Source organism: Phalangium opilio, unplaced genomic scaffold (genome assembly GCF_054372755.1).
Source record: "Phalangium opilio isolate 3A_F unplaced genomic scaffold, DU_Popi_V2 ptg000056l_1, whole genome shotgun sequence".
Taxonomy (NCBI): domain Eukaryota; kingdom Metazoa; phylum Arthropoda; class Arachnida; order Opiliones; family Phalangiidae; genus Phalangium; species Phalangium opilio.
The window spans coordinates 2,610,161-2,633,299 of NW_028324175.1; the positions used below are offsets into that span (position 1 = coordinate 2,610,161).

The window sequence follows — 23,139 nt, forward strand, 5'->3', positions numbered from 1 at the left end:
AAAACTTTGGCTTTCTACGTTACATTTGAGATCACACAACACCGCTCCCGGGTGGGCTCGAACCACCAACCTTTCGATTAACAGCTGGACGCGCTAATTATTGCGCCACGGAAGCCCAAAAATTAAATGTTCGTCAGGTATTGTGGAAAAACTCTGACATTTTACGTAACATCTGAGACCTCACAACACCGCTCCGGGATGGGGTCGAACCACCAACCTATTGGTTAACAGCCGAACGCGCTAACCATTGAGTCACGGAAGCTCAGAAATTAAATGGTTGTCAGGTATTGTGGAAAACCTTGACTTTTTACGTCACATCTGAGACCTCACAACACCGCTCCCGGATGGGCTCGAACCACCAACCTATTGGTTAACAGCCGAACGCGCTAACCATGGCGCCACGGAAGCCCAAAAGTTAAATGCTCGTCAGGTATTATGTAAAAACCTTGACTTTTTACGTCACATCTGAGACCTCACAACACCGCTCCCGGATGGGGTCGAACGACCAACCTATTGGTTAACAGCCGAACGCGCTAACCATTGCGCCACGGAAGCCCAAAAATTAAATGGTCGTCATCTATTGTGCAAACACTTTGGCTTTCTACGTTACATTTCAGATCCCACAACACCGCTCTCGGGTGGGCTCGAACCACCAACCTATTGGTTAACAGCCGAACGCGCTAACCATTGCGCCACGGAAGCCCAAAAGTTAAATGCTCGTCAGGTATTGTGTAAAAACCTTGACTTTCTACGTCACATCTGAGACCTCACAACACCGCTCCCGGATGGGCTCGAACCACCAACCTATTGGTTAACAGCCGAAGGCGCTAACCATTGCGCCACGGAAGCCCAAAAGTTAAATGCTCGTCAGGTATTATGTAAAAACCTTGACTTTTTACGTCACATCTGAGACCTCACAACACCGCTCCCGGATGGGGTCGAACCACCAACCTATTGGTTAACAGCCGAACGTGCTAACCATTGCGCCACGGAAGCCCAAAAATTAAATGGTCGTCAGGTATTGTGGAAAAACTTTGGCTTTCTACGTTACTTTTGAGACCCCACAACACCCTTCCCGGGTGGGCTCGAACCACCAACCTTTCGATTAACAGCTGAACGCGCTAACCATTGCGCCACGGGAGCCCAAAAACTAAATGCTCGTCAGGTATTGTGTAAAAACCTTGACTTTTTACGTCACATCTGAGACCTCACAACACCGCTCCCGGATGGGCTCGAACCACCAACCTATTGGTTAACAGCCGAACGCGCTAAACATAGCGCCACGGAAGCCCAAAAGTTAAATGCTCGTCAGGTATTGTGTAAAAACCTTGACTTTTTACGTCACATCTGAGACCTCACAACACCGCTCCCGGATGGGCTCGAACCACCAACCTATTGGTTAACAGCCGAACGCGCTAACCATTGCGCCACGGAAGCCCAAAAGTTAAATGCTCGTCAGGTATTGTGTAAAAACCTTGACTTTTTACGTCAAATCTGAGACCTCAAAACACCGCTCCCGGAAGGGGTCGAACCACCAACCTATTGGTTATCAGCCGAACGCGCTAACCACTGCGCCACGGAAGCCCAAAAGTTAAATGCTCGTCAGGTATTGTTTAAAAACCTTGACTTTCTACGTCACATCTGAGACCTCACAACACCGCTCCCGGATGGGCTCGAACCACCAACCTATTGGTTAACAGCCGAAGGCGCTAACCATTGCGCCACGGAAGCCCAAAAGTTAAATGCTCGTCAGGTATTAGGTAAAAACCTTGACTTTTTACGTCACATCTGAGACCTCACAACACCGCTCCCGGATGGGGTCGAACCACCAACCTATTGGTTAACAGCCGAACGCGCTAACCATTGCGCCACGGAAGCCCAAAAATTAAATGGTCGTCATTTATTGTGCAAAAACTTTGGCTTTCTACGTTACATTTCAGATACCACAACACCGCTCCCGGGTGGGCTCGAACCACCAACCTATTGGTTAACAGCCGAACGCGCTAACCCTTGAGCCACGGAAGCTCCGAAATTAAATGGTTGTCAGGTATTGTGGAAAACCTTGACTTTTTACGTCACATCTGAGACCTCACAACCCGGCTCCCGGATGGGCTCGAACCACCAACCTATTGGTTAACAGCCGAACGTGCTAACCATTGCGCCACGGAAGCCCAAAAATTAAATGGTCGTCAGGTATTGTGGAAAAACTTTGGCTTTCTACGTTACATTTGAGACCCCACAACACCCTTCCCGGGTGGGCTCGAACCACCAACCTTTCGATTAACAGCTGAACGCGCTAACCATTGCGCCACGGGAGCCCAAAAACTAAATGCTCGTCAGGTATTGTGTAAAAACCTTGACTTTTTACGTCACATCTGAGACCTCACAACACCGCTCCCGGATGGGCTCGAACCACCAACCTATTGGTTAACAGCCGAACGCGCTAAACATAGCGCCACGGAAGCCCAAAAGTTAAATGCTCGTCAGGTATTGTGTAAAAACCTTGACTTTTTACGTCACATCTGAGACCTCACAACACCGCTCCCGGATGGGCTCGAACCACCAACCTATTGGTTAACAGCCGAACGCGCTAACCATTGCGCCACGGAAGCCCAAAAGTTAAATGCTCGTCAGGTATTGTGTAAAAACCTTGACTTTTTACGTCAAATCTGAGACCTCAAAACACCGCTCCCGGAAGGGGTCGAACCACCAACCTATTGGTTATCAGCCGAACGCGCTAACCACTGCGCCACGGAAGCCCAAAAGTTAAATGCTCGTCAGGTATTGTTTAAAAACCTTGACTTTCTACGTCACATCTGAGACCTCACAACACCGCTCCCGGATGGGCTCGAACCACCAACCTATTGGTTAACAGCCGAAGGCGCTAACCATTGCGCCACGGAAGCCCAAAAGTTAAATGCTCGTCAGGTATTAGGTAAAAACCTTGACTTTTTACGTCACATCTGAGACCTCACAGCACCGCTCCCGGATGGGGTCGAACCACCAACCTATTGGTTAACAGCCGAACGCGCTAACCATTGCGCCACGGAAGCCCAAAAATTAAATGGTCGTCATTTATTGTGCAAAAACTTTGGCTTTCTACGTTACATTTCAGATACCACAACACCGCTCCCGGGTGGGCTCGAACCACCAACCTATTGGTTAACAGCCGAACGCGCTAACCCTTGAGCCACGGAAGCTCCGAAATTAAATGGTTGTCAGGTATTGTGGAAAACCTTGACTTTTTACGTCACATCTGAGACCTCACAACCCGGCTCCCGGATGGGCTCGAACCACCAACCTATTGGTTAACAGCCGAACGTGCTAACCATTGCGCCACGGAAGCCCAAAAATTAAATGGTCGTCAGGTATTGTGGAAAAACTTTGGCTTTCTACGTTACATTTGAGACCCCACAACACCCTTCCCGGGTGGGCTCGAACCACCAACCTTTCGATTAACAGCTGAACGCGCTAACCATTGCGCCACGGGAGCCCAAAAACTAAATGCTCGTCAGGTATTGTGTAAAAACCTTGACTTTTTACGTCACATCTGAGACCTCACAACACCGCTCCCGGATGGGCTCGAACCACCAACCTATTGGTTAACAGCCGAACGCGCTAAACATAGCGCCACGGAAGCCCAAAAGTTAAATGCTCGTCAGGTATTGTGTAAAAACCTTGACTTTTTACGTCACATCTGAGACCTCACAACACCGCTCCCGGATGGGCTCGAACCACCAACCTATTGGTTAACAGCCGAACGCGCTAACCATTGCGCCACGGAAGCCCAAAAGTTAAATGCTCGTCAGGTATTGTGTAAAAACCTTGACTTTTTACGTCAAATCTGAGACCTCAAAACAACGCTCCCGGAAGGGGTCGAACCACCAACCTATTGGTTAACAGCCGAACGCGCTAACCACTGCGCCACGGAAGCCCAAAAATTAAATGGTCGTCATTTATTGTGCAAAAACTTTGGCTTTCTACGTTACATTTGAGATCCCACAACACCGCTCCCGGGTGGGCTCGAACCACCAACCTATTGGTTAACAGCTGAACGCGCTAACCATTGCGCCACGGAAGCCCAAAAAATAAATGCTCGTCAGGTATTGAGGTAAAACTTTGGCTTTCTACGTTACATTTGAGATCACACAACACCGCTCCCGGGTGGGCTCGAACCACCAACCTATTGGTTAACAGCCGAACGCGCTAACCATTGCGCCACGGAAGCCCAAAATCTAAATGCTCGTCAGGTGTTGTGCAAAAAACTTGACTTTTTACGTCACATCTGAGACCTCACAACACCGCTCCCGGATGGGCTCGAACCACCAACCTATTGGTTAAAAGCCGAACGCGCTAACCATTGCGCCACGGAAGCCCAAAAGTTAAATGCTCGTCAGGTATTGTGTAAAAACCTTGACTTTTTACGTCACATCTTAGACCTCACAACACCGCTCCCGGATGGGCTCGAACCACCAACCTATTGGTTAACAGCCGAACGCGCTAACCATTGAGCCACGGAAGCTCAGAAATTAAATTGTTGTCAGGTATTGTGGAAAAACTTTGGCTTTCTACGTTACATTTGAGACCCCACAACACCTCTCCCGGGTGGGCTCGAACCACCAACCTTTCGATTAACAGCTGAACGCGGTAACCATTGTGCCACGGAAGCCCAAAAATTAAATGCTCGTCAGGTATTGTGTAAAAACCTTGACTTTTTACGTCACATCTGAGACCTCACAACACCGCTCCCGGATGGGCTCGAACCACCAACCTATTGGTTAACAGCCGAACGCGCTAAACATAGCGCCACGGAAGCCCAAAAGTTAAATGCTCGTCAGGTATTGTGTAAAAACCTTGACTTTTTACGTCACATCTGAGACCTCACAACACCGCTCCCGGGTGGGCTCGAACCACCAACCTATTGGTTAACAGCCGAACGCGCTAACCATTGCGCCACGGAAGCCCAAAAGTTAAATGCTCGTCAGGTATTGTGTAAAAACCTTGACTTTTTACGTCAAATCTGAGACCTCAAAACACCGCTCCCGGAAGGGGTCGAACCACCAACCTATTGGTTATCAGCCGAACGCGCTAACCACTGCGCCACGGAAGCCCAAAAGTTAAATGCTCGTCAGGTATTGTTTAAAAACCTTGACTTTCTACGTCACATCTGAGACCTCACAACACCGCTCCCGGATGGGCTCGAACCACCAACCTATTGGTTAACAGCCGAAGGCGCTAACCATTGCGCCACGGAAGCCCAAAAGTTAAATGCTCGTCAGGTATTAGGTAAAAACCTTGACTTTTTACGTCACATCTGAGACCTCACAGCACCGCTCCCGGATGGGGTCGAACCACCAACCTATTGGTTAACAGCCGAACGCGCTAACCATTGCGCCACGGAAGCCCAAAAATTAAATGGTCGTCATTTATTGTGCAAAAACTTTGGCTTTCTACGTTACATTTCAGATACCACAACACCGCTCCCGAGTGGGCTCGAACCACCAACCTATTGGTTAACAGCCGAACGCGCTAACCCTTGAGCCACGGAAGCTCCGAAATTAAATGGTTGTCAGGTATTGTGGAAAACCTTGACTTTTTACGTCACATCTGAGACCTCACAACCCGGCTCCCGGATGGGCTCGAACCACCAACCTATTGGTTAACAGCCGAACGTGCTAACCATTGCGCCACGGAAGCCCAAAAATTAAATGGTCGTCAGGTATTGTGGAAAAACTTTGGCTTTCTACGTTACATTTGAGACCCCACAACACCCTTCCCGGGTGGGCTCGAACCACCAACCTTTCGATTAACAGCTGAACGCGCTAACCATTGCGCCACGGGAGCCCAAAAACTAAATGCTCGTCAGGTATTGTGTAAAAACCTTGACTTTTTACGTCACATCTGAGACCTCACAACACCGCTCCCGGATGGGCTCGAACCACCAACCTATTGGTTAACAGCCGAACGCGCTAAACATAGCGCCACGGAAGCCCAAAAGTTAAATGCTCGTCAGGTATTGTGTAAAAACCTTGACTTTTTACGTCACATCTGAGACCTCACAACACCGCTCCCGGATGGGCTCGAACCACCAACCTATTGGTTAACAGCCGAACGCGCTAACCATTGCGCCACGGAAGCCCAAAAGTTAAATGCTCGTCAGGTATTGTGTAAAAACCTTGACTTTTTACGTCAAATCTGAGACCTCAAAACAACGCTCCCGGAAGGGGTCGAACCACCAACCTATTGGTTAACAGCCGAACGCGCTAACCACTGCGCCACGGAAGCCCAAAAATTAAATGGTCGTCATTTATTGTGCAAAAACTTTGGCTTTCTACGTTACATTTGAGATCCCACAACACCGCTCCCGGGTGGGCTCGAACCACCAACCTATTGGTTAACAGCTGAACGCGCTAACCATTGCGCCACGGAAGCCCAAAAAATAAATGCTCGTCAGGTATTGAGGTAAAACTTTGGCTTTCTACGTTACATTTGAGATCACACAACACCGCTCCCGGGTGGGCTCGAACCACCAACCTATTGGTTAACAGCCGAACGCGCTAACCATTGCGCCACGGAAGCCCAAAATCTAAATGCTCGTCAGGTGTTGTGCAAAAAACTTGACTTTTTACGTCACATCTGAGACCTCACAACACCGCTCCCGGATGGGCTCGAACCACCAACCTATTGGTTAACAGCCGAACGCGCTAACCATTGCGCCACGGAAGCCCAAAAGTTAAATGCTCGTCAGGTATTGTGTAAAAACCTTGACTTTTTACGTCACATCTTAGACCTCACAACACCGCTCCCGGATGGGCTCGAACCACCAACCTATTGGTTAACAGCCGAACGCGCTAACCATTGAGCCACGGAAGCTCAGAAATTAAATTGTTGTCAGGTATTGTGGAAAAACTTTGGCTTTCTACGTTACATTTGAGACCCCACAACACCTCTCCCGGGTGGGCTCGAACCACCAACCTTTCGATTAACAGCTGAACGCGGTAACCATTGTGCCACGGAAGCCCAAAAATTAAATGCTCGTCAGGTATTGTGTAAAAACCTTGACTTTTTACGTCACATCTGAGACCTCACAACACCGCTCCCGGATGGGCTCGAACCACCAACCTATTGGTTAACAGCTGAACGCGCTAACCATTGAGCTACGGAAGCTCAGAAATTAAATGGTTGTCAGGTATTGTGGAAAACCTTGACTTTTTACGTCACATCTGAGACCTCACAACACCGCTCCCGGATGGGCTCGAACCACCAACCTATTGGTTAACAGCCGAACGCGCTAACCATGGCGCCACGGAAGCCCAAAAGTTAAATGCTCGTCAGGTATTATGTAAAAACCTTGACTTTTTACGTCACATCTGAGACCTCACAACACCGCTCCCGGATGGGGTCGAACGACCAACCTAATGGTTAACAGCCGAACGCGCTAACCATTGCGCCACGGAAGCCCAAAAATTAAATGGTCGTCATTTATTGTGCAAACACTTTGGCTTTCTACGTTACATTTCAGATCCCACAACACCGCTCTCGGGTGGGCTCGAACCACCAACCTATTGGTTAACAGCCGAACGCGCTAACCATTGCGCCACGGAAGCCCAAAAGTTAAATGCTCGTCAGGTATTGTGTAAAAACCTTGACTTTCTACGTCACATCTGAGACCTCACAACGCCGCTCCCGGATGGGCTCGAACCACCAACCTATTGGTTAACAGCCGAAGGCGCTAACCATTGCGCCACGGAAGCCCAAAAGTTAAATGCTCGTCAGGTATTATGTAAAAACCTTGACTTTTTACGTCACATCTGAGACCTCACAACACCGCTCCCGGATGGGGTCGAACCACCAACCTATTGGTTAACAGCCGAACGCGCTAACCATTGCGCCACGGAAGCCCAAAAATTAAATGGTCGTCATTTATTGTGCAAAAACTTTGGCTTTCTACGTTACATTTCAGATCCAACAACACCGCTCCCGGGTGGGCTCGAACCACCAACCTATTGGTTAACAGCCGAACGCGCTAACCCTTGAGCCACGGAAGCTCCGAAATTAAATGGTTGTCAGGTATTGTGGAAAACCTTGACTTTTTACGTCACATCTGAGACCTCACAACCCGGCTCCCGGATGGGCTCGAACCACCAACCTATTGGTTAACAGCCGAACGTGCTAACCATTGCGCCACGGAAGCCCAAAAATTAAATGGTCGTCAGGTATTGTGGAAAAACTTTGGCTTTCTACGTTACATTTGAGACCCCACAACACCCTTCCCGGGTGGGCTCGAACCACCAACCTTTCGATTAACAGCTGAACGCGCTAACCATTGCGCCACGGGAGCCCAAAAATTAAATGCTCGTCAGGTATTGTGTAAAAACCTTGACTTTTTACGTCACATCTGAGACCTCACAACACCGCTCCCGGATGGGCTCGAACCACCAACCTATTGGTTAACAGCCGAACGCGCTAACCATTGCGCCACGGAAGCCCAAAAGTTAAATGCTCGTCAGGTATTGTGTAAAAACCTTGACTTTCTACGTCACATCTGAGACCTCACAACACCGCTCCCGGATGGGCTCGAACCACCAACCTATTGGTTAACAGCCGAAGGCGCTAACCATTGCGCCACGGAAGCCCAAAAGTTAAATGCTCGTCAGGTATTATGTAAAAACCTTGACTTTTTACGTCACATCTGAGACCTCACAACACCGCTCCTGGATGGGGTCGAACCACCAACCTATTGGTTAACAGCCGAACGCGCTAACCATTGCGCCACGGAAGCCCAAAAATTAAATGGTCGTCATTTATTGTGCAAAAACTTTGGCTTTCTACGTTACATTTCAGATCCAACAACACCGCTCCCGGGTGGGCTCGAACCACCAACCTATTGGTTAACAGCCGAACGCGCTAACCCTTGAGCCACGGAAGCTCCGAAATTAAATGGTTGTCAGGTATTGTGGAAAACCTTGACTTTTTACGTCACATCTGAGACCTCACAACCCGGCTCCCGGATGGGCTCGAACCACCAACCTATTGGTTAACAGCCGAACGCGCTAACCATTGAGCCACGGAAGCTCAGAAATTAAATGGTTGTCAGGTATTGTGGAAAACCTTGACTTTTTACGTCACATCTGAGACCTCACAACACCGCTCCCGGATGGGCTCGAACCACCAACCTATTGGTTAACAGCCGAACGCGCTAACCATGGCGCCACGGAAGCCCAAAAGTTAAATGCTCGTCAGGTATTATGTAAAAACCTTGACTTTTTACGTCACATCTGAGACCTCACAACACCGCTCCCGGATGGGGTCGAACGACCAACCTATTGGTTAACAGCCGAACGCGCTAACCATTGCGCCACGGAAGCCCAAAAATTAAATGGTCGTCATTTATTGTGCAAACACTTTGGCTTTCTACGTTACATTTCAGATCCCACAACACCGCTCTCGGGTGGGCTCGAACCACCAACCTATTGATTAACAGCCGAACGCGCTAACCATTGCGCCACGGAAGCCCAAAAGTTAAATGCTCGTCAGGTATTGTGTAAAAACCTTGACTTTCTACGTCACATCTGAGACCTCACAACACCGCTCCCGGAAGGGGTCGAACCACCAACCTATTGGTTAACAGCCGAACGCGCTAACCACTGCGCCACGGAAGCCCAAAAATTAAATGGTCGTCATTTATTGTGCAAAAACTTTGGCTTTTTACGTCACATCTGAGACCTCACAACACCGCTCCCGGATGGGCTCGAACCACCAACCTATTGGTTAACAGCCGAACGCGCTAACCATTGCGCCACGGAAGCTAAAAAGTTAAATGCTCGTCAGGTATTGTGTAAAAACCTTGACTTTTTACGTCACATCTTAGACCTCACAACACCGCTCCCGGATGGGCTCGAACCACCAACCTATTGGTTAACAGCCGAACGCGCTAACCATTGAGCCACGGAAGCTCAGAAATTAAATTGTTGTCAGGTATTGTGGAAAAACTTTGGCTTTCTACGTTACATTTGAGACCCCACAACACCTCTCCCGGGTGGGCTCAAACCACCAACCTATTGGTTAACAGCCGAACGCGCTAACCATGGCGCCACGGAAGCCCAAAAGTTAAATGCTCGTCAGGTATTATGTAAAAACCTTGACTTTTTACGTCACATCTGAGACCTCACAACACCGCTCCCGGATGGGGTCGAACGACCAACCTATTGGTTAACAGCCGAACGCGCTAACCATTGCGCCACGGAAGCCCAAAAATTAAATGGTCGTCATTTATTGTGCAAACACTTTGGCTTTCTACGTTACATTTCAGATCCCACAACACCGCTCTCGGGTGGGCTCGAACCACCAACCTATTGATTAACAGCCGAACGCGCTAACCATTGCGCCACGGAAGCCCAAAAGTTAAATGCTCGTCAGGTATTGTGTAAAAACCTTGACTTTCTACGTCACATCTGAGACCTCACAACACCGCTCCCGGAAGGGGTCGAACCACCAACCTATTGGTTAACAGCCGAACGCGCTAACCACTGCGCCACGGAAGCCCAAAAATTAAATGGTCGTCATTTATTGTGCAAAAACTTTGGCTTTTTACGTCACATCTGAGACCTCACAACACCGCTCCCGGATGGGCTCGAACCACCAACCTATTGGTTAACAGCCGAACGCGCTAACCATTGCGCCACGGAAGCTAAAAAGTTAAATGCTCGTCAGGTATTGTGTAAAAACCTTGACTTTTTACGTCACATCTTAGACCTCACAACACCGCTCCCGGATGGGCTCGAACCACCAACCTATTGGTTAACAGCCAAACGCGCTAACCATTGAGCCACGGAAGCTCAGAAATTAAATTGTTGTCAGGTATTGTGGAAAAACTTTGGCTTTCTACGTTACATTTGAGACCCCACAACACCTCTCCCGGGTGGGCTCGAACCACCAACCTTTCGATTAACAGCTGAACGCGGTAACCATTGTGCCACGGAAGCCCAAAAATTAAATGCTCGTCAGGTATTGTGTAAAAACCTTGACTTTTTACGTCACATCTGAGACCTCACAACACCGCTCCCGGATGGGCTCGAACCACCAACCTATTGGTTAACAGCTGAACGCGCTAACCATTGAGCCACGGAAGCTCGGAAATTAAATGGTTGTCAGGTATTGTGGAAAACCTTGACTTTTTACGTCACATCTGAGACCTCACAACACCGCTCCCGGATGGGGTCGAACGACCAACCTATTGGTTAACAGCCGAACGCGCTAACCATTGCGCCACGGAAGCCCAAAAATTAAATGGTCGTCATTTATTGTGCAAACACTTTGGCTTTCTACGTTACATTTCAGATCCCACAACACCGCTCTCGGGTGGGCTCGAACCACCAACCTATTGGTTAACAGCCGAACGCGCTAACCATTGCGCCACGGAAGCTAAAAAGTTAAATGCTCGTCAGGTATTGTGTAAAAACCTTGACTTTTTACGTCACATCTTAGACCTCACAACACCGCTCCCGGATGGGCTCGAACCACCAACCTATTGGTTAACAGCCGAACGCGCTAACCATTGAGCCACGGAAGCTCAGAAATTAAATTGTTGTCAGGTATTGTGGAAAAACTTTGGCTTTCTACGTTACATTTGAGACCCCACAACACCTCTCCCGGGTGGGCTCGAACCACCAACCTTTCGATTAACAGCTGAACGCGGTAACCATTGTGCCACGGAAGCCCAAAAATTAAATGCTCGTCAGGTATTGTGTAAAAACCTTGACTTTTTACGTCACATCTGAGACCTCACAACACCGCTCCCGGATGGGCTCGAACCACCAACCTATTGGTTAACAGCTGAACGCGCTAACCATTGAGCCACGGAAGCTCGGAAATTAAATGGTTGTCAGGTATTGTGGAAAACCTTGACTTTTTACGTCACATCTGAGACCTCACAACACCGCTCCCGGATGGGCTCGAACCACCAACCTATTGGTTAACAGCCGAACGCGCTAACCATGGCGCCACGGAAGCCCAAAAGTTAAATGCTCGTCAGGTATTATGTAAAAACCTTGACTTTTTACGTCACATCTGAGACCTCACAACACCGCTCCCGGATGGGGTCGAACGACCAACCTATTGGTTAACAGCCGAACGCGCTAACCATTGCGCCACGGAAGCCCAAAAATTAAATGGTCGTCATTTATTGTGCAAACACTTTGGCTTTCTACGTTACATTTCAGATCCCACAACACCGCTCTCGGGTGGGCTCGAACCACCAACCTATTGGTTAACAGCCGAACGCGCTAACCATTGCGCCACGGAAGCCCAAAAGTTAAATGCTCGTCAGGTATTGTGTAAAAACCTTGACTTTCTACGTCACATCTGAGACCTCACAACACCGCTCCCGGATGGGCTCGAACCACCAACCTATTGGTTAACAGCCGAAGGCGCTAACCATTGCGCCACGGAAGCCCAAAAGTTAAATGCTCGTCAGGTATTATGTAAAAACCTTGACTTTTTACGTCACATCTGAGACCTCACAACACCGCTCCCGGATGGGGTCGAACCACCAACCTATTGGTTAACAGCCGAACGCGCTAACCATTGCGCCACGGAAGCCCAAAAGTTAAATGGTCGTCATTTATTGTGCAAAAACTTTGGCTTTCTACGTTACATTTCAGATCCAACAACACCGCTCCCGGGTGGGCTCGAACCACCAACCTATTGGTTAACAGCCGAACGCGCTAACCCTTGAGCCACGGAAGCTCCGAAATTAAATGGTTGTCAGGTATTGTGGAAAACCTTGACTTTTTACGTCACATCTGAGACCTCACAACCCGGCTCCCGGATGGGCTCGAACCACCAACCTATTGGTTAACAGCCGAACGTGCTAACCATTGCGCCACGGAAGCCCAAAAATTAAATGGTCGTCAGGTATTGTGGAAAAACTTTGGCTTTCTACGTTACATTTGAGACCCCACAACACCCTTCCCGGGTGGGCTCGAACCACCAACCTTTCGATTAACAGCTGAACGCGCTAACCATTGCGCCACGGGAGCCCAAAAATTAAATGCTCGTCAGGTATTGTGTAAAAACCTTGACTTTTTACGTCACATCTGAGACCTCACAACACCGCTCCCGGATGGGCTCGAACCACCAACCTATTGGTTAACAGCCGAACGCGCTAAACATAGCGCCACGGAAGCCCAAAAGTTAAATGCTCGTCAGGTATTGTGTAAAAACCTTGACTTTTTCCGTCACATCAGAGACCTCACAACACCGCTCCCGGATGGGCTCGAACCACCAACCTATTGGTTAACAGCCGAACGCGCTAACCATTGCGCCACGGAAGCCCAAAAGTTAAATGCTCGTCAGGTATTGTGTAAAAACCTTGACTTTTTACGTCACATCTTAGACCTCACAACACCGCTCCCGGATGGGCTCGAACCACCAACCTATTGGTTAACAGCCGAACGCGCTAACCATTGAGCCACGGAAGCTCAGAAATTAAATTGTTGTCAGGTATTGTGGAAAAACTTTGGCTTTCTACGTTACATTTGAGACCCCACAACACCTCTCCCGGGTGGGCTCGAACCACCAACCTTTCGATTAACAGCTGAACGCGGTAACCATTGTGCCACGGAAGCCCAAAAATTAAATGCTCGTCAGGTATTGTGTAAAAACCTTGACTTTTTACGTCACATCTGAGACCTCACAACACCGCTCCCGGATGGGCTCGAACCACCAACCTATTGGTTAACAGCTGAACGCGCTAACCATTGAGCCACGGAAGCTCGGAAATTAAATGGTTGTCAGGTATTGTGGAAAACCTTGACTTTTTACGTCACATCTGAGACCTCACAACACCGCTCCCGGATGGGCTCGAACCACCAACCTATTGGTTAACAGCCGAACGCGCTAACCATGGCGCCACGGAAGCCCAAAAGTTAAATGCTCGTCAGGTATTATGTAAAAACCTTGACTTTTTACGTCACATCTGAGACCTCACAACACCGCTCCCGGATGGGGTCGAACGACCAACCTATTGGTTAACAGCCGAACGCGCTAACCATTGCGCCACGGAAGCCCAAAAATTAAATGGTCGTCATTTATTGTGCAAACACTTTGGCTTTCTACGTTACATTTCAGATCCCACAACACCGCTCTCGGGTGGGCTCGAACCACCAACCTATTGGTTAACAGCCGAACGCGCTAACCATTGCGCCACGGAAGCCCAAAAGTTAAATGCTCGTCAGGTATTGTGTAAAAACCTTGACTTTCTACGTCACATCTGAGACCTCACAACACCGCTCCCGGATGGGCTCGAACCACCAACCTATTGGTTAACAGCCGAAGGCGCTAACCATTGCGCCACGGAAGCCCAAAAGTTAAATGCTCGTCAGGTATTATGTAAAAACCTTGACTTTTTACGTCACATCTGAGACCTCACAACACCGCTCCCGGATGGGGTCGAACCACCAACCTATTGGTTAACAGCCGAACGCGCTAACCATTGCGCCACGGAAGCCCAAAAGTTAAATGGTCGTCATTTATTGTGCAAAAACTTTGGCTTTCTACGTTACATTTCAGATCCAACAACACCGCTCCCGGGTGGGCTCGAACCACCAACCTATTGGTTAACAGCCGAACGCGCTAACCCTTGAGCCACGGAAGCTCCGAAATTAAATGGTTGTCAGGTATTGTGGAAAACCTTGACTTTTTACGTCACATCTGAGACCTCACAACCCGGCTCCCGGATGGGCTCGAACCACCAACCTATTGGTTAACAGCCGAACGTGCTAACCATTGCGCCACGGAAGCCCAAAAATTAAATGGTCGTCAGGTATTGTGGAAAAACTTTGGCTTTCTACGTTACATTTGAGACCCCACAACACCCTTCCCGGGTGGGCTCGAACCACCAACCTTTCGATTAACAGCTGAACGCGCTAACCATTGCGCCACGGGAGCCCAAAAATTAAATGCTCGTCAGGTATTGTGTAAAAACCTTGACTTTTTACGTCACATCTGAGACCTCACAACACCGCTCCCGGATGGGCTCGAACCACCAACCTATTGGTTAACAGCCGAACGCGCTAAACATAGCGCCACGGAAGCCCAAAAGTTAAATGCTCGTCAGGTATTGTGTAAAAACCTTGACTTTTTCCGTCACATCAGAGACCTCACAACACCGCTCCCGGATGGGCTCGAACCACCAACCTATTGGTTAACAGCCGAACGCGCTAACCATTGCGCCACGGAAGCCCAAAAGTTAAATGCTCGTCAGGTATTGTGTAAAAACCTTGACTTTTTACGTCAAATCTGAGACCTCAAAACACCGCTCCCGGAAAGGGTCGAACCACCAACCTATTGGTTAACAGCCGAACGCGCTAACCACTGCGCCACGGAAGCCCAAAAATTAAATGGTCGTCATTTATTGTGCAAAAACTTTGGCTTTCTACGTTACATTTGAGATCCCACAACACCGCTCCCGGGTGGGCTCGAACCACCAACCTATTGGTTAACAGCCGAACGCGCTAACCATTGAGCCACGGAAGCTCAGAAATTAAATGGTTGTCAGGTATTGTGGAAAAACTTTGGCTTTCTACGTTACATTTGAGATCACACAATACCGCTCCCGGGTGGGCTCGAACCACCAACCTATTGGTTAACAGCCGAACGCGCTAACCATTGCGCCACGGAAGCCCAAAAATTAAATTTTCGTCAGGTATTGTGTAAAAACCTTGACTTTTTACGTCACATCTTAGACCTCACAACACCGCTCCCGGATGGGCTCGAACCATCAACCTATTGGTTAACAGCCGAACGCGCTAACCATTGAGCCACGGAAGCTCAGAAATTAAATTGTTGTCAGGTATTGTGGAAAAACTTTGGCTTTCTACGTTACATTTGAGACCCCACAACACCTCTCCCGGGTGGGCTCGAACCACCAACCTTTCGATTAACAGCTGAACGCGGTAACCATTGTGCCACGGAAGCCCAAAAATTAAATGCTCGTCAGGTATTGTGTAAAAACCTTGACTTTTTACGTCACATCTGAGACCTCACAACACCGCTCCCGGATGGGCTCGAACCACCAACCTATTGGTTAACAGCTGAACGCGCTAACCATTGAGCCACGGAAGCTCAGAAATTAAACGGTTGTCAGGTATTGTGGAAAAACTTTGGCTTTTTACTTCACATCTGAGACGTCACAACACCGCTCCCGGATGGGCTCGAACCACCAACCTTTCGGTTAACAGCCGAACGCGCTAACCATTGCGCCACGGACGCCCAAAAAAAAATGGTCGTCAGGTATTGCGGAAAAACTTTGGCTATTTACGTTACATTTGAGATCCAAAAACACCGCTCCCGGGTGGGCTCGAACCACCAAGCTATTGGTTAACAGCCGAACGCGCTAACCATTGAGCCACGAAAGATCAGAAAATAAATGGTTATCACGTATTATGGAAAAAGTTTGACTTTTCACGCTACATCTGAGACCTCTCAACACCTCTCCCGGGTGGGCTTGAACCACCAACCTTTCGATTAACAGCTGAACGCGCTAACCATTGCGCCACGGAAGCCCAAAAATTAAATGCTCGTCAGGTATTGTGGAAAAACTCTGACATTTTACGTTACATCTGAGACGTCACAACACCGCTCCCGGGAGGGCTCGAACCACCAACCTTTCGGTTAACAGCTGAACGCGCTGACCATTGCGCCACTGAAGCTCAGAAATTAAATGGTTCTCACGTATTGTGGAAAAGTTTTGACTTTTTACGCTACATCTGAGACCCCACATCACCTCTTCCGGGTGGGCTCGAACCACCAACCTTTCGATTAACAGCCGAACGCGCTAACCATTGCGCCACGGAAGCCCAAAAGCTGAATGCTCGTCAGGTGTTGTGCAAAAAACTTGACTTTTTACGTCACATCTGAGACCTCACAACACCGCTCCCGGATGGGCTCGAACCACCAACCTATTGGTTAACAGCCGAACGCGCTAACCATTGCGCCACGGAAGCCCAAAAGTTAAATGCTCGTCAGGTATTGTGTAAAAACCTTGACTTTTTACGTCACATCTTAGACCTCACAACACCGCTCCCGGATGGGCTCGAACCACCAACCTATTGGTTAACAGCCGAACGCGCTAACCATTGCGCCACGGAAGCCCAAAAATTAAATGGTCGTCAGGTATTGTGGAAAAACTTTGGCTTTCTACGTTACACTTGAGATCACACAACAACGCTCCCGGGTGGGCTCGAACCACCAACCTATTGGTTAACAGCTGAACGCGCTAACCATTGAGCCACGGAAGCTCAGAAATTAAACGGTTGTCAGGTATTGTGGAAAAACTTTGGCTTTTTACTTCACATCTGAGACCTCACAACACCGCTCCCGGATGGGCTCGAACCACCAACCTTTTGGTTAACAGCCGAACGCGCTAACCATTGCGCCACGAACGCCCAAAAAAAATTGGTCGTCAGGTATTGCGGAAAAACTTTGGCTATTTACGTTACATTTGAGATCCAAAAACACCGCTCCCGGGTGGGCTCGAACCACCAAGCTATTGGTTAACAGCCGAATGCGCTAACCATTGAGCCACGAAAGATCAGAAAATAAATGGTTATCACGTATTATGGAAAAAGTTTGACTTTTCACGCTACATCTGAAACCTCTCAACACCTCTCCCGGGTGGGCTTGAACCACCAACCTTTCGATTAACAGCTGAACGCGCTAACCATTGCGCCACGGAAGCCCAAAAATTAAATGCTCGTCAGGTATTGTGGAAAAACTCTGACATTTTACGTTACATCTGAGACGTCACAACACCGCTCCCGGGAGGGCTCGAACCACCAACCTTTCGGTTAACAGCTGAACGCGCTGACCATTGCGCCTTCGGCTGTTAACCAATAGGTTGGTGGTTCGAGCCCATCCGGGAGCGGTGTTGTGAGGTCTCAGATGTGACGTAGAAAGTCAAGGTTTTTACACAATACCTGACGAGCATTTAACTTTTGGGCTTCCGTGGCGCAATGGTTAGCGCGTTCGGCTGTTAACCAATAGGTTGGTGGTTCGAGCCCACCCGAGAGCGGTGTTGTGGGATCTGAAATGTAACGTAGAAAGCCAAAGTGTTTGCACAATAAATGACGACCATTTAATTTTTGGGCTTCCGTGGCGCAATGGTTAGCGCGTTCGGCTGTTAACCAATAGGTTGGTCGTTCGACCCCATCCGGGAGCGGTGTTGTGAGGTCTCAGATGTGACGTAAAAAGTCAAGGTTTTTACATAATACCTGACGAGCATTTAACTTTTGGGCTTCCGTGGCGCCATGGTTAGCGCGTTCGGCTGTTAACCAATAGGTTGGTGGTTCGAGCCCATCCGGGAGCGGTGTTGTGAGGTCTCAGATGTGACGTAAAAAGTTAAGGTTTTCCACAATACCTGACAACCATTTAATTTCTGAGCTTCCGTGGCTCAATGGTTAGCGCGTTCGGCTGTTAACCAATAGGTTGGTGGTTCGACCCCATCCCGGAGCGGTGTTGTGAGGTCTCAGATGTGACGTAAAAAGTCAAGGTTATAAAGATTAAGGTTAATTTGTCTCACTTAATTTAAATTCGAATTTTTAACTAGCACTCTCGGCAACGGCCATATCTTAGGCCGAGTTACGTCGATTTTGAAAATGTTATTAAAAATCGAGGTACATTTTTATTTATTGTTCAATCGAGATGAAATCACTTTTAATGAGTGTTTTATTGGAATTAAGCTGAATTCGGTCAAAAATTTCTCCAGAAAAAAATGCATTCAAAAAAGTACCGAAAAAATCGCAGGTTTTTCTTCTTCAAGACACAAAATCCGTGAATACGATTTCTTATTGAAAATTGAATTTTAACAGTTTTTTGAATGAATATCGTTACATTGCTTGAATTAAAGCAAAAAGTATAAAAATAATGGTTTCAGTGGTTATATTTGAAAATAGTGTAGAAATACTCAAAATATGCTTCTTTGGCCGTGAAACGTCGATTTTGAAAATGTTATTAAAAATCGAGGTACATTTTTATTTATTGTCCTGACGAACATTTAATTTTTGGGCTTCCGTGGCTCAATGTTAGCGCGTTCGGCTGTTAATCGAAAGGTTGGTGGTTCGAGGCCATCCGGGAGCGGTGTTTTGGGATCTCAAATGTAACGTAAATAGCCAAAGTTTTTCCACAATACCTGACGACCATTTAATTTTTGGGCGTCCGTGGCGCAATGGTTAGCGCGTTCGGCTGTTAACCGAAAGGTGGTGGTTCGAGCCCAACCGGGAGCGGTGTTGTGAGGTCTCAGATGTGAAGTAAAAAGACAAAGTTTTACCTCAATACCTGACGACCATTTAATATTTGGGCTTCCGTTGCGCAATGGTTAGCGCGTTCGGCTGTTAACCGAAAGTTTGGTGGTTCGAGCCCACCCGGGAGCGGTGTTGTGGGATCTCTAATGTAACGTAAAAAGCCAAAGTTTTTCCACAATACCTGACGACCATTTTTTTTTTGGGCGTCCGTGGCGCAATGGTTAGCGCGTTCGGCTGTTAACCGAAAGGTTGGTGGTTCGAGCCCATCCGGGAGCGGTGTTGTGACGTCTCAGATGTTACGTAAAATGTCAGAGTTTTTCCACAATACCTGACGAACATTTAATTTTTGGGCTTCCGTGGCGCAATAATTAGCGCGTCCAGCTGTTAATCGAAAGGTTGGTGGTTCGAGCCCACCCGGGAGCGGTGTTGTGTGATCTCAAATGTAACGTAGAAAGCCAAAGTTTTTGCACAATAAATAACGACCATTTAATTTTTGGGCTTCCGTGGCGCAATAATTAGCGCGTCCAGCTGTTAATCGAAAGGTTGGTGGTTCGAGCCCACCCGGGAGCGGTGTTGTGTGATCTCAAATGTAACGTAGAAAGCCAAAGTTTTTCCACAATACCTGACTACCATTTAATTTTTGGGCTTCCATGGCGCAATGGTTAGCGCGTTCGGCTGTTAACCGAAATTATGGTGGTTCGAGCCCACCTGGGAGAGGTGTTGTAGGGTCTCAGATGTAACGTAAAAAGTCATAACTTATTGTTGTGTGTTTGTACGACTACACAGGAGTTGATACTTTAAAACTATGGTTTTATTTACAATGATTTATACATGATCGAGGTCCGAGATAGACTGAATTTTTAACACAGAGAGGGGGCCTTTTTATACACGAGAGATTAGATAAATAATAGACATTAAGCTAATATGGGGCTGTTCATAAACTGGCCTACTAATAATACAAAGCATAATGTCACATCCCCTTTTTTTATACAAATAAGAATGCGTTTTATAAATTTAACTTAGTCGATGGCTTTGAGATTCTTCCGGATCGTGTTACTGTCCCTTTGTCGTCTTTTGGCAATTTGCTTCTTGTCTTTCTCTTATTCGTACTTTCCGGTGACCTCGTGGTATTGGACTCAGATGGATCAGCTCGCAAGTTCTCTCTGTCGGTATCTTGAATGTTTTCAGCATTGCATGGATGATTGTCGTGGGCTGGCTCAGAGACAGGTTCCTCTCGATCAATGATGTTTGGTGGATCTATGACGTCCTCTGGGCCAATACTTGATTCCGGAGTGAAAGACTTGATTCCGTGATTTTGATGACTGTCCGGTAGGGGAACTAGATGGAACCGGTTTCTTCGAATCCTTCCTTTAGACGTCTCGATTATATATGATCGGGGCTCCTCTGCTTTCTCGACAACGGTTCCTTCTTTGCGTAAATCGGTTATCCATACCCTTTTCCCAAGATCTAATTTGTGTAGCTCTCTGACTCTATGGCGTTGGTCGTAATTTCGTTTGAGTTTTTTTCTGCGTTAGTGATGTTTCTTTGATACGTTCTGCTGATAAGATCGTCGGGACAAGCATGTTTGACGGTAATGGGAGCGTTGTTCGGAGATGGCGACTCATAAGCATTTGTGCTGGACTGAAACCATTGGACGTCGGTGTAGATCGGTACGCCAAGAGTGCCAAAGGGATGTTGTCAGATTTCTTTAAAATGGATTTCGCTGTCTTTACTGCTGCTTCTGCGAACCCATTACTTTGAGGATATCTTGGGCTGCTCGTGATAGATCGAAATCCATATTTCTTGGAGAATGCGATGAATTCCAAGGTTCTTGTCGCTGATAAATTAGTGCCATTATCGCTGCGGACCACCTCTGGAATTCCGTGTCGTGCAAATATATCTTCGATGAGCTCGATGACAGTTTTTGTAGTTTGATCTTTCATTCGAGCCAATTCCAGATATTTTGAGTAGTAGTCCATCATGACCAGGTACCATTTTCCCCCATGATGTAGCATATCTATGGCAACTGCTTGCCATGGTCGTTCGGGTAAGCTTGTTGGCTTTAAGGGCTCATGAAAGTTGACTGATTCTTTGAGTCATCGTTCGCATCTTTTCACCTTATCTTCGATTTCCCGTGAAATTCCAGGCCACCAGACGGATTGTTTGGCTCTTTCTCGACATTTGACGATTCCCATGTGACCTTGATGAATTCGATCCATTATTTCTGGACGCATGGAACTTGGAATGAGCAGTCTGCTGCCTTTCATGATGATTCCGTCTTGGATGGTGATTTCATGCCTGTAGCTGAAGTAGTCATTACAACTACTGTGTACGCGTTTTTTCTCCGGCCATCCATGTTCGAGGTAACGTTGTAATGTTCTGCATGTAGCATCTTCCTGTTGTTTATGAAGAATTTCCGCAAGCTTTGGATCTGTAGTGGGTAGGTTCATCATTACTAACTGTACGTGAGCAGAAATTTCTTGTTGTAGCTCGTTGTCGTCAACGTCTATCAACGGAGCTCTAGACAATGTATCAGCGGCAACTAAGGATTTTCCAGGCACGTAGGAGACCTTGTACGAGTATCGCATCATGCGTAGACGTAGCCTTTGCAGTCTCGGAGATAAATCGTCCAGTTGTTTCGAATGCAATATGGAAACAAGGGGCTGATGATCAGTTTCTAGCTTTATTGTTATACCCGTTATGAAATCCTCAAATCGCTGGCATGCCCACTTTAATGCATACGCCTCCTTCTCGATCTGCGCATAGCGTTGTTCTGTCGAGGATAACGTCTTCGAGGCATAGGCAATGACTTTGTAAGTTCTATTGGCTTGTTCTTGTCGAAGTATTGCTCCAATCCCATAGCTTGACGCATCGGCGGATACTACTGTTGGCTTCCTCAGATCGAAGATACCCAAAACAGGCTTGCTTGTGAGCGTCGTCTTGAGGTATTTGAAGGCCATTTCTTGACTTGGGCCCCAAATCCAGCTGTTCTTGGTGCTCAATAGACTACTTAGTGGTTTAAGCTGCTCGGCCATTCGGGGAATGAACTTTCCAAGATAATTTACCATTCCTAATAGACGACGTAGCTCTGCGACATCAGATGGTGATTTCATCTCGACTATGGCTCGAACCTTCTCCTCGTCTGGACTGATCCCGGCACTGTCTATTACGTGCCCCAAAAACTTGATCCTTTTGACTCCAAAGAGGCATTTCCTTTCATTGAGCGTGACTCCTTGGTCTTTCAATCTTTCGAGAACTTCCTTTAGGTTTTCATCATGTTCGGCCATGTCCTTGCCCCATACTAGAATGTCGTCCTGATGACAAACTGTGTTCTTGACGCCTTCAATATACGAAGACATTTGGCTTTGGTAGTGCTCGGATGCAGATGTTAAACCAAAGGGCAGGCAATTGCAGCAATATCTTCCAAATGGCGTCATGAAAGTCGTTAGTAATATGGAGTCCGGATGTAGCGGTATCTGCCAATAACCGGAATTACAATCAAGTTTTGAGAAGATCTCGGCTCCAGCCAGTCGTCCAAGCGTATGGTCTACAGCCGGTATCTGGTACCGTTCACGTTGTACGTAGTTATTCAGTTGCGTATAATCCACGCATATCCTTAATTCGCCAGAATCCTTTCTCACGACCACCATGGGAGCGCACCAGTCTGTGGGGTCCTCGACTCTCCGGATTACTCCCAAGTCCACCATTCGTTTCAATTCAGCTTCGACTTGTGACATCAAAGGAATCGCAACTCGACGTGGAGTCGTCACTGCATACGGTACTGCGTTCGGTTTCAGCTTCAGTTTGTAGCTTCGTTTGACTCGTCCTAAGCCGGTAA

The 23,139-nt window shown here is 47.7% G+C and overlaps 3 non-coding genes across 3 annotated transcripts; all 3 read right to left on the reverse strand.

Annotated features, from left to right (window-relative positions):
- Positions 1-1,511: 1,511 nt before the first annotated feature.
- Positions 1,512-1,584, reverse strand: TRNAI-GAU (transfer RNA isoleucine (anticodon GAU)). Its single transcript has one exon. It is a non-coding gene; the product is annotated as a tRNA-Ile (tRNA).
- Positions 1,585-2,686: 1,102 nt separating this feature from the next.
- Positions 2,687-2,759, reverse strand: TRNAI-GAU (transfer RNA isoleucine (anticodon GAU)). The gene has a single exon. It is a non-coding gene; the product is annotated as a tRNA-Ile (tRNA).
- Positions 2,760-5,037: 2,278 nt separating this feature from the next.
- On the reverse strand, positions 5,038-5,110 carry TRNAI-GAU (transfer RNA isoleucine (anticodon GAU)). The gene has a single exon. It is a non-coding gene; the product is annotated as a tRNA-Ile (tRNA).
- Between the last annotated feature and the right edge of the window lie 18,029 nt (positions 5,111-23,139).